Source organism: Phodopus roborovskii, unplaced genomic scaffold (assembly GCF_943737965.1).
Source record: "Phodopus roborovskii unplaced genomic scaffold, PHOROB, whole genome shotgun sequence".
Taxonomy (NCBI): domain Eukaryota; kingdom Metazoa; phylum Chordata; class Mammalia; order Rodentia; family Cricetidae; genus Phodopus; species Phodopus roborovskii.
Window position 1 is genome coordinate 1,077,716 of NW_026126484.1, and position 11,029 is coordinate 1,088,744.

General features: G+C 40.7%; 2 non-coding genes across 2 annotated transcripts; both read right to left on the reverse strand.

Moving 5' to 3' along the window:
- Window positions 1-167: 167 nt before the first annotated feature.
- On the reverse strand, window positions 168-239 carry Trnaa-ugc (transfer RNA alanine (anticodon UGC)). Its single transcript has one exon. It is a non-coding gene; the product is annotated as a tRNA-Ala (tRNA).
- A 9,740-nt stretch (window positions 240-9,979) lies between these two features.
- Trnaa-agc (transfer RNA alanine (anticodon AGC)) lies at window positions 9,980-10,051 on the reverse strand. Its single transcript has one exon. It is a non-coding gene; the product is annotated as a tRNA-Ala (tRNA).
- Window positions 10,052-11,029: the final 978 nt, after the last annotated feature.

The window sequence follows — 11,029 nt, forward strand, 5'->3', positions numbered from 1 at the left end:
TATAGTTTTCTAAATGAAATAAAAAAACTGATTCTGCAGGAAGGGGAGGAAGCAGAACAGGAAGAGAAAAAGGAGGGGAAAGGGGCCTGTGGGCTGTCACAGAAGGGCAAAGTTACTGCTCAGGGAAACAAAAAGGATTCAATCAGGGAAACAAAAAGGATTTAGAGTGGAGGTGCCGGGGATCGAACCCGGGGCCTCATGCATGCAAAGCATGCGCTCTACCACTGAGCTACACCCCCTGCTCATGGTGGGCTTGCCTTCGTGCCTCTCTAGAAATGGATTCTGTTTTCCAATTTTCCATTTATCAAGATACTTGGATAGGACCCTAAACTCAGAAAAGATTACGAACTTATGTTAAATAACCCAAGGAGCTAACTTTGAGTCTTAAGTTTCTCCTACTGCGCTTGGCAAGAAATCAAGTTCTAGATTCTCTTGCTGTCTTCCAGAATTCCTTCACCCGAGACACAAAGTAGTGGAAACATCCCCTCTTCCCACCCAGGAGATTTTATTTGTGTTGTTTGCTCAATGCAAAGGGCTGCTGGAAGAAAGCACCGTCACAAAACACTCTGCAAGATACTTTATTGTGTTTTCCTAATTAATAAACCTAATATAGGATACCTAGCTAATAGTTCTAAAGAGACGTTCACCGGTCTCTAGTGAAACAGTATTGTAGTTTTGTCAACTTAACACAGACATACTTGGGAAGAGAGAATCACAATCAAGTAATTGCTTCCAACAGATTGGCCTTTAGGCATGCCTGTGGAGCATTTTGTTAATTGTTCATTGATATAGCTGTGTCCAGGCCTCTGTGAGTAGGGTCACATTGGTCGATTGAGGAAAAGCTAGTAAGCTGTTTCCTCATGGTCTCTGCTTCACTTCAGTTCAGTGACTCCCAGCTCCTGCCCTGGCTTCGCAAGATGAGGCACTGTTTACCTGGAAGCACCCAAGGTGCTTTTGGTGACGGTGTTTATCACAGCAACAGAGAGGCAAGCCAGGACAAACAGCTTCAGGAATACAGTGGGATTTACAGGAGAAACACCAGAATGCTGGAAGAGCTTATTCGTTGAGTAAAACCAACAGGACATCCCAACGGAAGGAAGAACAGAAAAGGAGATGTTTAGATATCTCCTAGAGTTAAGGTTAGTTGAGAAGATATAGCAGTTTTGGGGGTACCCTTTTGAAGAACTCAAACCTGGAATTTTTGAAGAATCGGTTACTATAACTATCTGAAGAGCAAATCAAAAATTATGAATTTAAAAGCAGAAGAATCAAGCAAATACTTAGGCTTCTATGGAGTTTTTGATCCCCAGTATTTCTCCAGGTCAAGGTTGTGTTTGAACTACAGAAGAGTAACAAGAAAAGTTATCTGTGACACCAGGTTCCTAGGGGCTAATAACTCTAATACGGGCGTTTGCTGGTGTTCATAACAACCGCCGGTTTAGAACATTGCAAGTGGGAGTTGTCTGGCGGCACTCCGCTTCAGCTGCTACGCAATTTTCATAATTAAAACAGGACACAATGAATTGTAGGGCTTCCTTCTTTTAAAGGGACAGGTAGCAATGTGTCACACACAAAATCGATAGCATGTGTCTCTGTATGCAAAGGCAGGAGAATGACCTCGATGTGTTCTCTTGGAGTTATGATGCTGTGAGGTCATTATTGGGACGGTCTGCAACAACACTGCATTGTGTGGTGAGGCTCCTGGAGAGAATTGTCAGTTGAATTCTCAGGAATTCACAGTAAGAAGGATTGATTTATTCACGTTTGTTTCTTCATGAATCAAGATGCTAAATGTGTTTAAGCACATCCAGATTGTACCATGATGCTTTTATCTTTCATGAATACCAACACAGAAGTATGATAGGGAAAGTATAGAAAAAGGTACATACTGAAAAAATATCAACAAGAAAACTCGGGATATTCTTGGGACTGATTAAAGCTCAATGATGTTAAACAAATCTCCTAATCCCAGCAGCTTTTAGAGGTTGGTAACTCTTTCCACACACTGGTGCAAACCCAAAGTATTCTTATTGGGAAACCTTGCAAATGCACACTGCATAATTATTTTTCAACAGATTTTTTTTCTGGTTCACAATTTTTCTGGTAAAAACACCTCTTCTATATACCTATACAATATCAAAATAAAACTAAATTCTAAGTGCAACAGTATGTAGCACACTGGATTTCTTAATCTTTAAAGTTAACACTATCCTAAGTTTAAATAAAGATTTAGATAATACTTTAAATAAAGCTCACACTAGGTCATTTAAGACTTGACAGACGTTCTTAGTGAGACATGCAACCAAAGGAGTGAGATGAGCTCACCTTACTACTGTTGTCTGGAGGTAGGGGAGCAATCTCCAGAAGCACAGGACTTTGAGAGGAAACCACACAGTTGGTGTATTATAGACTTTTCTATCTGAGGGGGTTTAGGAAAAGAAACACTCACATACTCTCTTGATGGTTCTTTTCAGACCTTTTCTTTATTCTTCTTTTGCATTTTCTATTTCTTCTCTCATTCCTGATGTTTTCCTCCTAATTCAATTTAACTCTTTCTAACTCTAACTCTGTTTTGTTTGTTTGTTTTTGTTACAGCTTATATACCCCAGCAAAATATTTCAGGCAATATAAACATTACAATGTGGTTACATTCTGTTTTTCAAGTGAATGAATACAAGTAAAATACCTCATGTTTTCTATATCCTTCACATTATTAAACATGTTACATATTACAGGTGAAAAGCAAATTATCCCTAAAACCCTTGTACATTCACAACCCAAGCAACTTGTTATAGATTCACTGACTGTGTGGGTAAGCAAGCTTTTCTTCTTATTCATGTCTTTTACTAACAGGCTTCATTTTGAAGGGTCAAAGAAAGGGCCAATTACTTTATTACTTATCTTAAAAGTAATCTTTTAAGTATTCTTAAAGTAATCACAAATCTAAACCTTTACATATAAAAAAGAATCAGCTCTACTTTATATCTTTAGGGTACATAGCCACTCATCAATAGTTTTCATATCAGGAGATTGAGGGCAGAAATGGGTATAAAGAATTAATAATCATCTTTGGTCAACCAACCTTAGCAAGAAAGGTACGTCAGCCAGCCATAATTGGGATGTTTTGTGATGAAGTTTGAAACCTGTGAACACATCTCCCAACATTAAGGTTAAAAGAATATAAACTTGCTGAGCTACTGGGATTCCCCCTTTTTTTTTTTTTTTTTTTTTTTTTTTTTGTTTTTTTTTTTTTTGTTTTTTGTTTTTGTTTTGTTTTGTTTCTTTTTTTCTTAATCGTTAACTCTAGGTACAATCTATGCAGTTCCTTCGGTGAAACTCACAGGTCCTGGATGTGAAACACGTCCTTGTATTTATTTTTACTCATCAAAACTGTATAGGCTATCATTATTATCAATTTAGACAGTACAGCTTAGGGAGGGTCTTCTTGACAATCCACAGATAAAAAATGCTCAGTTGAATGGGATGTTTCCAAGAGATAAACAAACTATATTATAGGCAGTGGAGATCTCCCCACATCCACCCACACTATGTTAGATACCAGAGGAATATTGCAGTAACAAGCATGCAAAGGCACAGCAGAAGCAAAAGACATTCTGGGTCTATAATCCTGTAGCTTTTCCTAAACAAGGTTCATTCATCCAAGAGTTTCCTTCTGGTGGGCTGACACCTTGAACCTCAATTGCCTCCTGCTGCTCCTCTGACATGGCCACCAGCACATTACTTTGATTGGATTTTCAAAAATGTAAAATCTATAGTTATATAGTATATACTTTAAGATATAAGATATAAATATTAAAGGTATCACAGCTGTCAAGTAAGAGGTTGCCAAACCCTGGGATTTAACTAGAGACCTTTAGATCATTATCCTTTCCCAGCTGAGCTATTTCAACTACTTGGTGTCTTCTTTCTTAATCATTCTCTTAGAATAGTGAAACTTTCATTTGTAGGACCAGTGTATTTTTAATGTCTTATCTTTACAGCAGGACCACCCACCATTTATACCCTTAATGTGGATCCTGAACAGGACCACTTTTGAAGAGTATGGGCAGGTTCCTTTTGCAGTTGTTGGTGATAGAACCCAAGATCTATCAAGACTAGACAAATGCTCTGACCCTAGAAATGGAGAAACTGGGCATGGTATTCTGAAGAAACTGGAAGATAGCAGGGCCCCTTGCTATTTTTCGTTGTTTGCTTTTTCCCTTTCAGTGGCCCTAGTTGCACTGACAGTCACTCAGGGTGACACAGAACACTGGGATTCAAACAGGAATAATTGTTTGCATGAGCCCATGTACCATGAACCATGTACAGACACACAGCTTCATAAGAAAATGCCATGAAGTGCCTCCTTAAAATTTAGTCAGAGTTCATCTTTCTTGCTAGTTGGGGAAAGAAAATGGATGAGCACTTGGGAACACACACAGGGAGGAGGCATTTTCTTATGGGATTCAGGAACCTCTGCTTTTGGCAGCTCCTGAGGGAGCCAGAGGATTTCCTAATGTCCTGTGGGGAAGAATCATGTGATTTCCTTGTGTTTTATTCCAAGTAAAAAAGACAAGAAAGAACTCACATAAATTTGCTGGACTCCTAACTCAGAAATCCACTGATACTGAATTCTCTCCACAGAACTCTTGTTAGCAAAGAGTTCCTTCCATCCCCACACTCTGCTCTTGGCCCAGAAGGACTCAGAGGACCCTGGGAAAGTTGAGGCAGGCCAGGGGAGGCAGTGTCTCCCTTCTCTATCCTAATAGGCCCAGAGGTCACACAGTTGGGTCTTTGGGACAGTCAAATGGGTTGACTTCATATTGCCCTTCTTCTTCAAGATATCGGGTTGCTTTGCCCCTGTAGAAAAAAGAAAGACAGCATTTCTGCTTTGTGGGTGTTTAGTTTCAGATGTTTCTCTTTGAGGGTGGAGATGGATCTGAAAATAAACATTAATTCAAGTTCTTGTGGAGTGCCATGCTGTGAATTTCCATTTAGCACTGTGGTTATAAGGCCTGGTGCTGGAAAGAGTTTTGCTTTGGGAATGACCCAGAGTTAGATGGGTATTTCCTGGAGGTTAGAAAAGGCACATTTAAACCTGGCATGGTGGTCCATGCCTGTAATCCCAACACTTGGGAGACCAAGGCAGAAAAAGATGGTTCTTGGTGAGGTGAGACCCTGTCTCAAAAAAAAAAAAAAAAAAAAAAAAAAAAAAGCAGAACATACTGCAGCTGCAGCTGAGACTTATCATTGGTCTTCCACGAAAGAGCTATCCAAGGCTCTGGTGCTCAGAATTCGTGGGACTGCAGATAGCAGACCTCCTCAGGAGGGACACAGGGTAGCAGCCCCTCGCCTAGACAGCTGGGACCTTTGCCTCTTTTGCCCTGTTTGTAGTTGAGAGGTGATTATGTTAATTCCAGTTCGCAGCTAAGAGAACCTGAACCTTGGGTAATAAATGACTTGCTCTTTGCTCCATTAATTTCTCTGGAAGAATTTGGAAAGAATGAATATATAGCTGAGTTGATAACAGTGGCTTCAATGAAGGGACATGAATTGCTTCCTCGATGATGCCTCAGCATCACTTGGCAGGGCGTTTTGGACAGAGAAATCAGGAAGCTGGAGGTCAAATGAAAGGAAAACCAATCACAGATAGTAGTTGTTCCCAGACCCTTGGGTGTGCTAGGCATGCACTCTGCCACTGAAGCCACTGGCAGAGAATGATCCAGAAACCTTTCTGATTAGTTACCACCTCTGCATTCTGTAATGTGTCTTAGGATTAAAATAAACTCCCTTTCTATGGTATGTGTTCTTAAGCTTAGCTATGCCAGCCTTAAAGATGGAGGAATGGAAGAGGAGGAAGAAAGGGAGGAGAAAAGAATATTGTTCTTGATCTGTCCCAGTAGGTGAAATTTGTTATACCAACGAAATGAGTCAGGGCTCTCCAAAGACACAGGACCTGTAGAACAAATACATATTAAGGGGATTTATTAGAGTGGATATAGGCTGTGGACTGAGTGGTCTAACAGTGACTGTCTCGTAATGGAAAGTCTTTAAGAATCCAATAGTTATTCAGCCCATGAGACTCCATGTCTCAGCAGTAATTATCTGGGGCTGGAATCCAGAGGATTCTGGAGAGCTGCTGCTCTTCAGTCTACATTGCAACCCAGAAGTAGGTTCTTATACCAGTGAAGGAGTGTCTCAGCCACAAAACAGATGAACTTGCCAGTAAGTCTGAGGGCAAGCAGACAAAAAGCAGAAGCTTTTTTCTCTCATGTTCTTTTCTGTGGGCTGTCACCAAGAGTGGCTTTAGAGTGTGTCTTCCTATCTCAAATGATCCAGTCAAGAAATCCCTCACAGATGTGGCAAGCAAAGAAAGGAAGAAAGAAAGAAAGAAAGAAAGAAAGAAAGAAAGAAAGAAACCATATTCTTCTCTGGGTTTCTTCTTATGGATGTAGCTCAGTGAACTCACCTGATCCAGTACTCTGATGGAAATACTTGTGGGTGAAGTGTTTAGATGGTGATTCGTGCCTGTGCAGTCCAGACATTGGTGGGGGTGTCGGGCAGGAAATCAAGAATGCAAGGTCAGCTTTGACCACACAGCCAGTTCAAGGTAGGCTTGGCTATTTGAGACCTTGCCTCAAAAGGAAAACTAAAAAATTAACTAAAGACATAAATACTTGTGGGTCACAGTTATCTAGAGGAGCAGGAAGAGGGCAATGAAAACTGAAATTGTCCTTTGGCACCTGGAAAGCAAGAGCTCATTTTCTGATATCTATAAAAGGTTAAAAAAACAAAGTGAGCTTCCTCCTAGAACCCTTGTAATTTGCAGTGTAATTTGCAGTAATATCATGTGGCCTTGGAATTTCAAACCTAAAATACCAGGAGTTCATGTTCTGGGACCAAACTCCTAGCAAGTGGCTTGTCTTCTTCATTTGTCTGTGCTGTTGTTTGTTTGCCTTATGAAAAGAGTGTCCTTTGAGCTTGGAAACACCTTGTTTAACAGTTTTGGCCACCTCTCTGGGGCTGGTACAAAAGGTGAGAGGAAAGAGAAATGGCAAGTGTCCCTGCTATGGAAGACTGGGAAGTGTCACCATGAAACTAAAAGCCAGTATGTGTGTGTGTGTGTGTGTGTGTGTGTGTGAGTGCTAGAAGTTGGGGACAAGCAGAAAAATTATCTCTAAACTGTGTGTGAAGAAAGCCCACATACCAATTAGGTTACCAGAAATTCCTCACAATAAAATTTTGGTTTGCTTTTCTGTTTTCTCCAAAGTTGCACCAACACTATAAGAATTGTTAATTTTCTATAGCAATATTCAGACTGTTCATAGCATTATTGAAATACTTGTCTATAGGGGAAGTAGTAAAATAAGCTCCACATATTTGATTCTTCTGAGAAACTAATAATTGATCTCAGAAGCCAGAGCTTAGGCTTGGGGTGGAGTTCAGCAGTGAACCACATTTAGTTTGGGGAGGCCTGAGTTAAACAGAGGGTCAAAACAAATCCCATACTCTTCCTCTACTCAGGAAACTGCAGGTGCAGAAAGTGTGCATCTGGTCCATCTGGGTCAGGGAGAAGACTGTAGCTGTTTTGGTGCTGGTTTTTAAAACTGACCTATCAAAAGGAGGAATTCTCTATGACATTTCCTGAGGAGCCGAGAACAAATATTTGTTCACTCCAGACAGGGCTCTAACCACAGACCAAAGAAACAATTCCACCCAAGTTTAGCTTAGAAGTCCAATGTGTTTGTTGAAGTTCCTTACAGGTCTGTGGGTGAGGAGTTACTAGCAGGAGCATGGATCACTGAAAACCCCACCCCAGTCTGGACTGTGTATGACTCACAACGCTACTTGCAGGCAGCTTGGCCAGTCCGGGTCCCTCCACCCCAAGAGTCCTTTATATTTCAGGTTTCTGAGACTTGTAAGTTGTTTGATTCTGCAATATTATGAATCAACCCCCACTCTTCTGGAAGGAGTATTTCAATTCAGAGGAAACAGCTACACAACATGGAAACCCGGGTTCTATTTTCTTTGGTTGGTTGCTTTACAGGTTATATTGCCCAGAATCTAAGTCTAAGTGTGAAAGACAGTGCCTTTATTGGGCAGAACAGGAATAAATAACTTTGAACACTGAATGCCTTTGAAAAAGAATAGAGGATTAAGTTGGAGAATGGCCTAATGGAACATTTGCATCCATACTCTCCTATTGAAGGGGAGTCTCAAAATAAAACAGCAGGATGGAGTGTGACTCTTATGACCAAAGTTTAGCAGGGCATGACAGTGCTGACAGTGTATGCCTTTCATCTCAGTACTTGGGAGGCAAAGACAGGTAGATCTCTAAGTTTGAGATCAGCCTGGTATACTGAGAGAGTTCTAGGACAGCCAGGATGACAAAGTAAGACCCTGTCTCAAAAACAAAGAAAAATATATGGTAATACATTTGGAACTTCTATCTTAACATTTCATGTGGCTTTCCCAGGCTAAGCTGTTGTTTGTTTTCTTTTCTTCCTTCTTTACAGTTCTGAAATGGAACCCAAGTACCACTCTCACTAGACAAGCTCTACCAATGAACCGTACTCCACCCCAGTTCTGGGCCTTCCTCTCCTCTTCTTTCTTCCTTAAATGCCAGAGGTAAATGCCCGTGTGAAATCTGTCCCATTTTTACAGAGCTCTAAGAGGATACAGAGAAACAACGATAAAAACTACCGTGTTCTCTCTCCTATTTTGATCATATTCTTTTCACAACACGGACTGATGAATTCCTGTGGCTGGAACTTGTGGATAACTTTGTCCTGACACAATGATGACAAGAGATACTGTGACACTCCACTATGGAAAAGAGAAAGGGAGAGGAATACAAATCTGTTAATGTTCAGAACTGAAAACCAGCTATTGGATTCTCAACAGCAGCTGAGCCTTTCTTCACAGCAACACATCCCAACAGTAAGACACAGTGTTCTGAGAACGAGTCTCTTTTGGAACTTTCTGCTTCAAAATTACCCTGCTGATGTCACAGGACAGTGGTCTGATTTCTTCCCTGATGAAAAGCTGGGACTTCCCATTTTTGGATGTATCTTTCAGCTCACATTTTCATTACAGTTGCAAAAGATTTTAAATCAGAATGGAATCTTCCACAGCTTAAAACAGTGTTAATACAAATATACCCAAATATTAGCTAGACAGAACGCAAGCAATAAACACAGATTTTATCCTATTTAAAGGTAGAATACAAAGAAACAAACGTTCCAGTTCACTTTACAATTTAGCACAATCTTTACTACAACGTTTTCAAAAAAGTTCGTATTAAAAAGAAAATAAATTTCATATATTCAACTATGAAAGCATAAACTTCTTAATTCCACGAAATGGGAAAACAAAGTCAAAGACCGGAGCAGGAAACTTATTCGGGAATATCCTTTTAATCTTTTGAGAGCATTCAAACTGATGTCTCTTAAACTTTAATATATGAGTGACCGGCATGGACTATAATCTAAAAGTCGATTTTAATTCTTGTAGACCAGATTGCGATTTCTCTCCAATGGTGTAGATGCCACCCTTCCCATAGAGGGCGCCACTGTCTCAGGTGAATCGATTTAGTGGTTCATCTTAGAACAAACCGGGAACACTTGTCTTCGGAGGAATGAACTTCACTGGCAGACAGGGCGATGCTGGTGTTCGCCGGAGAAAACAGCTCTCTCAGCAGGAAAACTTTGGAGAAACCGTGTCATTCTCCAGTTAAATCTTTGATCCGTTTCTTTCCTGGAAAGTAGGTGGTCACGTCATCTTTAGAACCTCACGGTTTCTGGACTGGAAGAACAGCTATTCCTGGCTGCATCTTCAGATTGTCCATCCTCTCATTCTGATAACACCGCCTTCCGATGGTGCCCAGCTCAGCAGCAGTAAAAGGATTTGCTGCTTCTTAGCAGCGTTAGTATTCCGTGAAATGGTTTGGCTTTCTGTTTGAGAAAAGGAAACAAAAATTTGGAGGTGCCGGGGATTGAACCCGGGGCCTCGTGCATGCTAAGCACGCGCTCTACCACTGAGCTACACCCCCCGACACCAATGGCCTCTCGGGAATATATTCAAGACAGAAATCTGACTTTTGCTACGTTTTGGAAATAACAAGAGCAAAAGCCTAAGGCCATTTAAAAGCTGGGGTTGAAACCTGGCATCTGCCTAGCTTAGAGCAGCAGCGCACTCCCAGGTCTGGACCAACGCTATTCGCAGCTCTTGGTCTTGTGTGTCTGCAGTCTCCTCTCCCTGCGTCCATCTTTCTTGCCCTCTCGCCTGCTGCCTTACTTTTAAATGGTTGCAGAGCTGGAAATGATGAACCTCTTCTGTAATCCCAGCTTTTGGAAGGCGGAGACAGGAGGATCGCCTTGAGTTGCAAGACAAGCCAGAACTACACGGTGAGACTGTTTCCAAGACGGAAAGAAAAATGAAAGAGATGGGGGAAGACAACGGACTAAAGATGGTTTCTCATATCAAAAATTGTGACTCCAGATGATAAATCAACGTGAATAAAGGACAGGTGTATGCAATTATAAGTGATCAAAGGTGACATAAGAATGGAAACGTGGGTTATTTGGGAAATCGGAGGGGACCAGCCAGAGGGATTGGGGCAACGGATAAGGGGTGAATTATATTAAAATGCCTCATGAATTTGTGTGCTGACATAAAGAAATAATGATAGTAATGATAAGCATTGTAACGCATGTTTCTTCTCATTTCTCCTCTTAAATGATTTATAATGCAACTTTACGGTTGAGACTAGCACAGGACTAATATATATGTGCGATACATTTGCCAATGGTCATGAGATCAAAGCAGGTTAAGAAAAAGACAGATATGAAAGCAATTAATTGTGCCAATATAAAGTTTAATTTACAACTGACAGATGTAATGTGTATTAAATTAATATCGCAAAAGCAGAAAGACTAGAGCTTTGTAGGCATTACTTTCTGTATATGACTGGAGTTAAATTTTTATAAAGTAAGGTGATCCCAATATGAACTTTTACACTGTAAGCAAT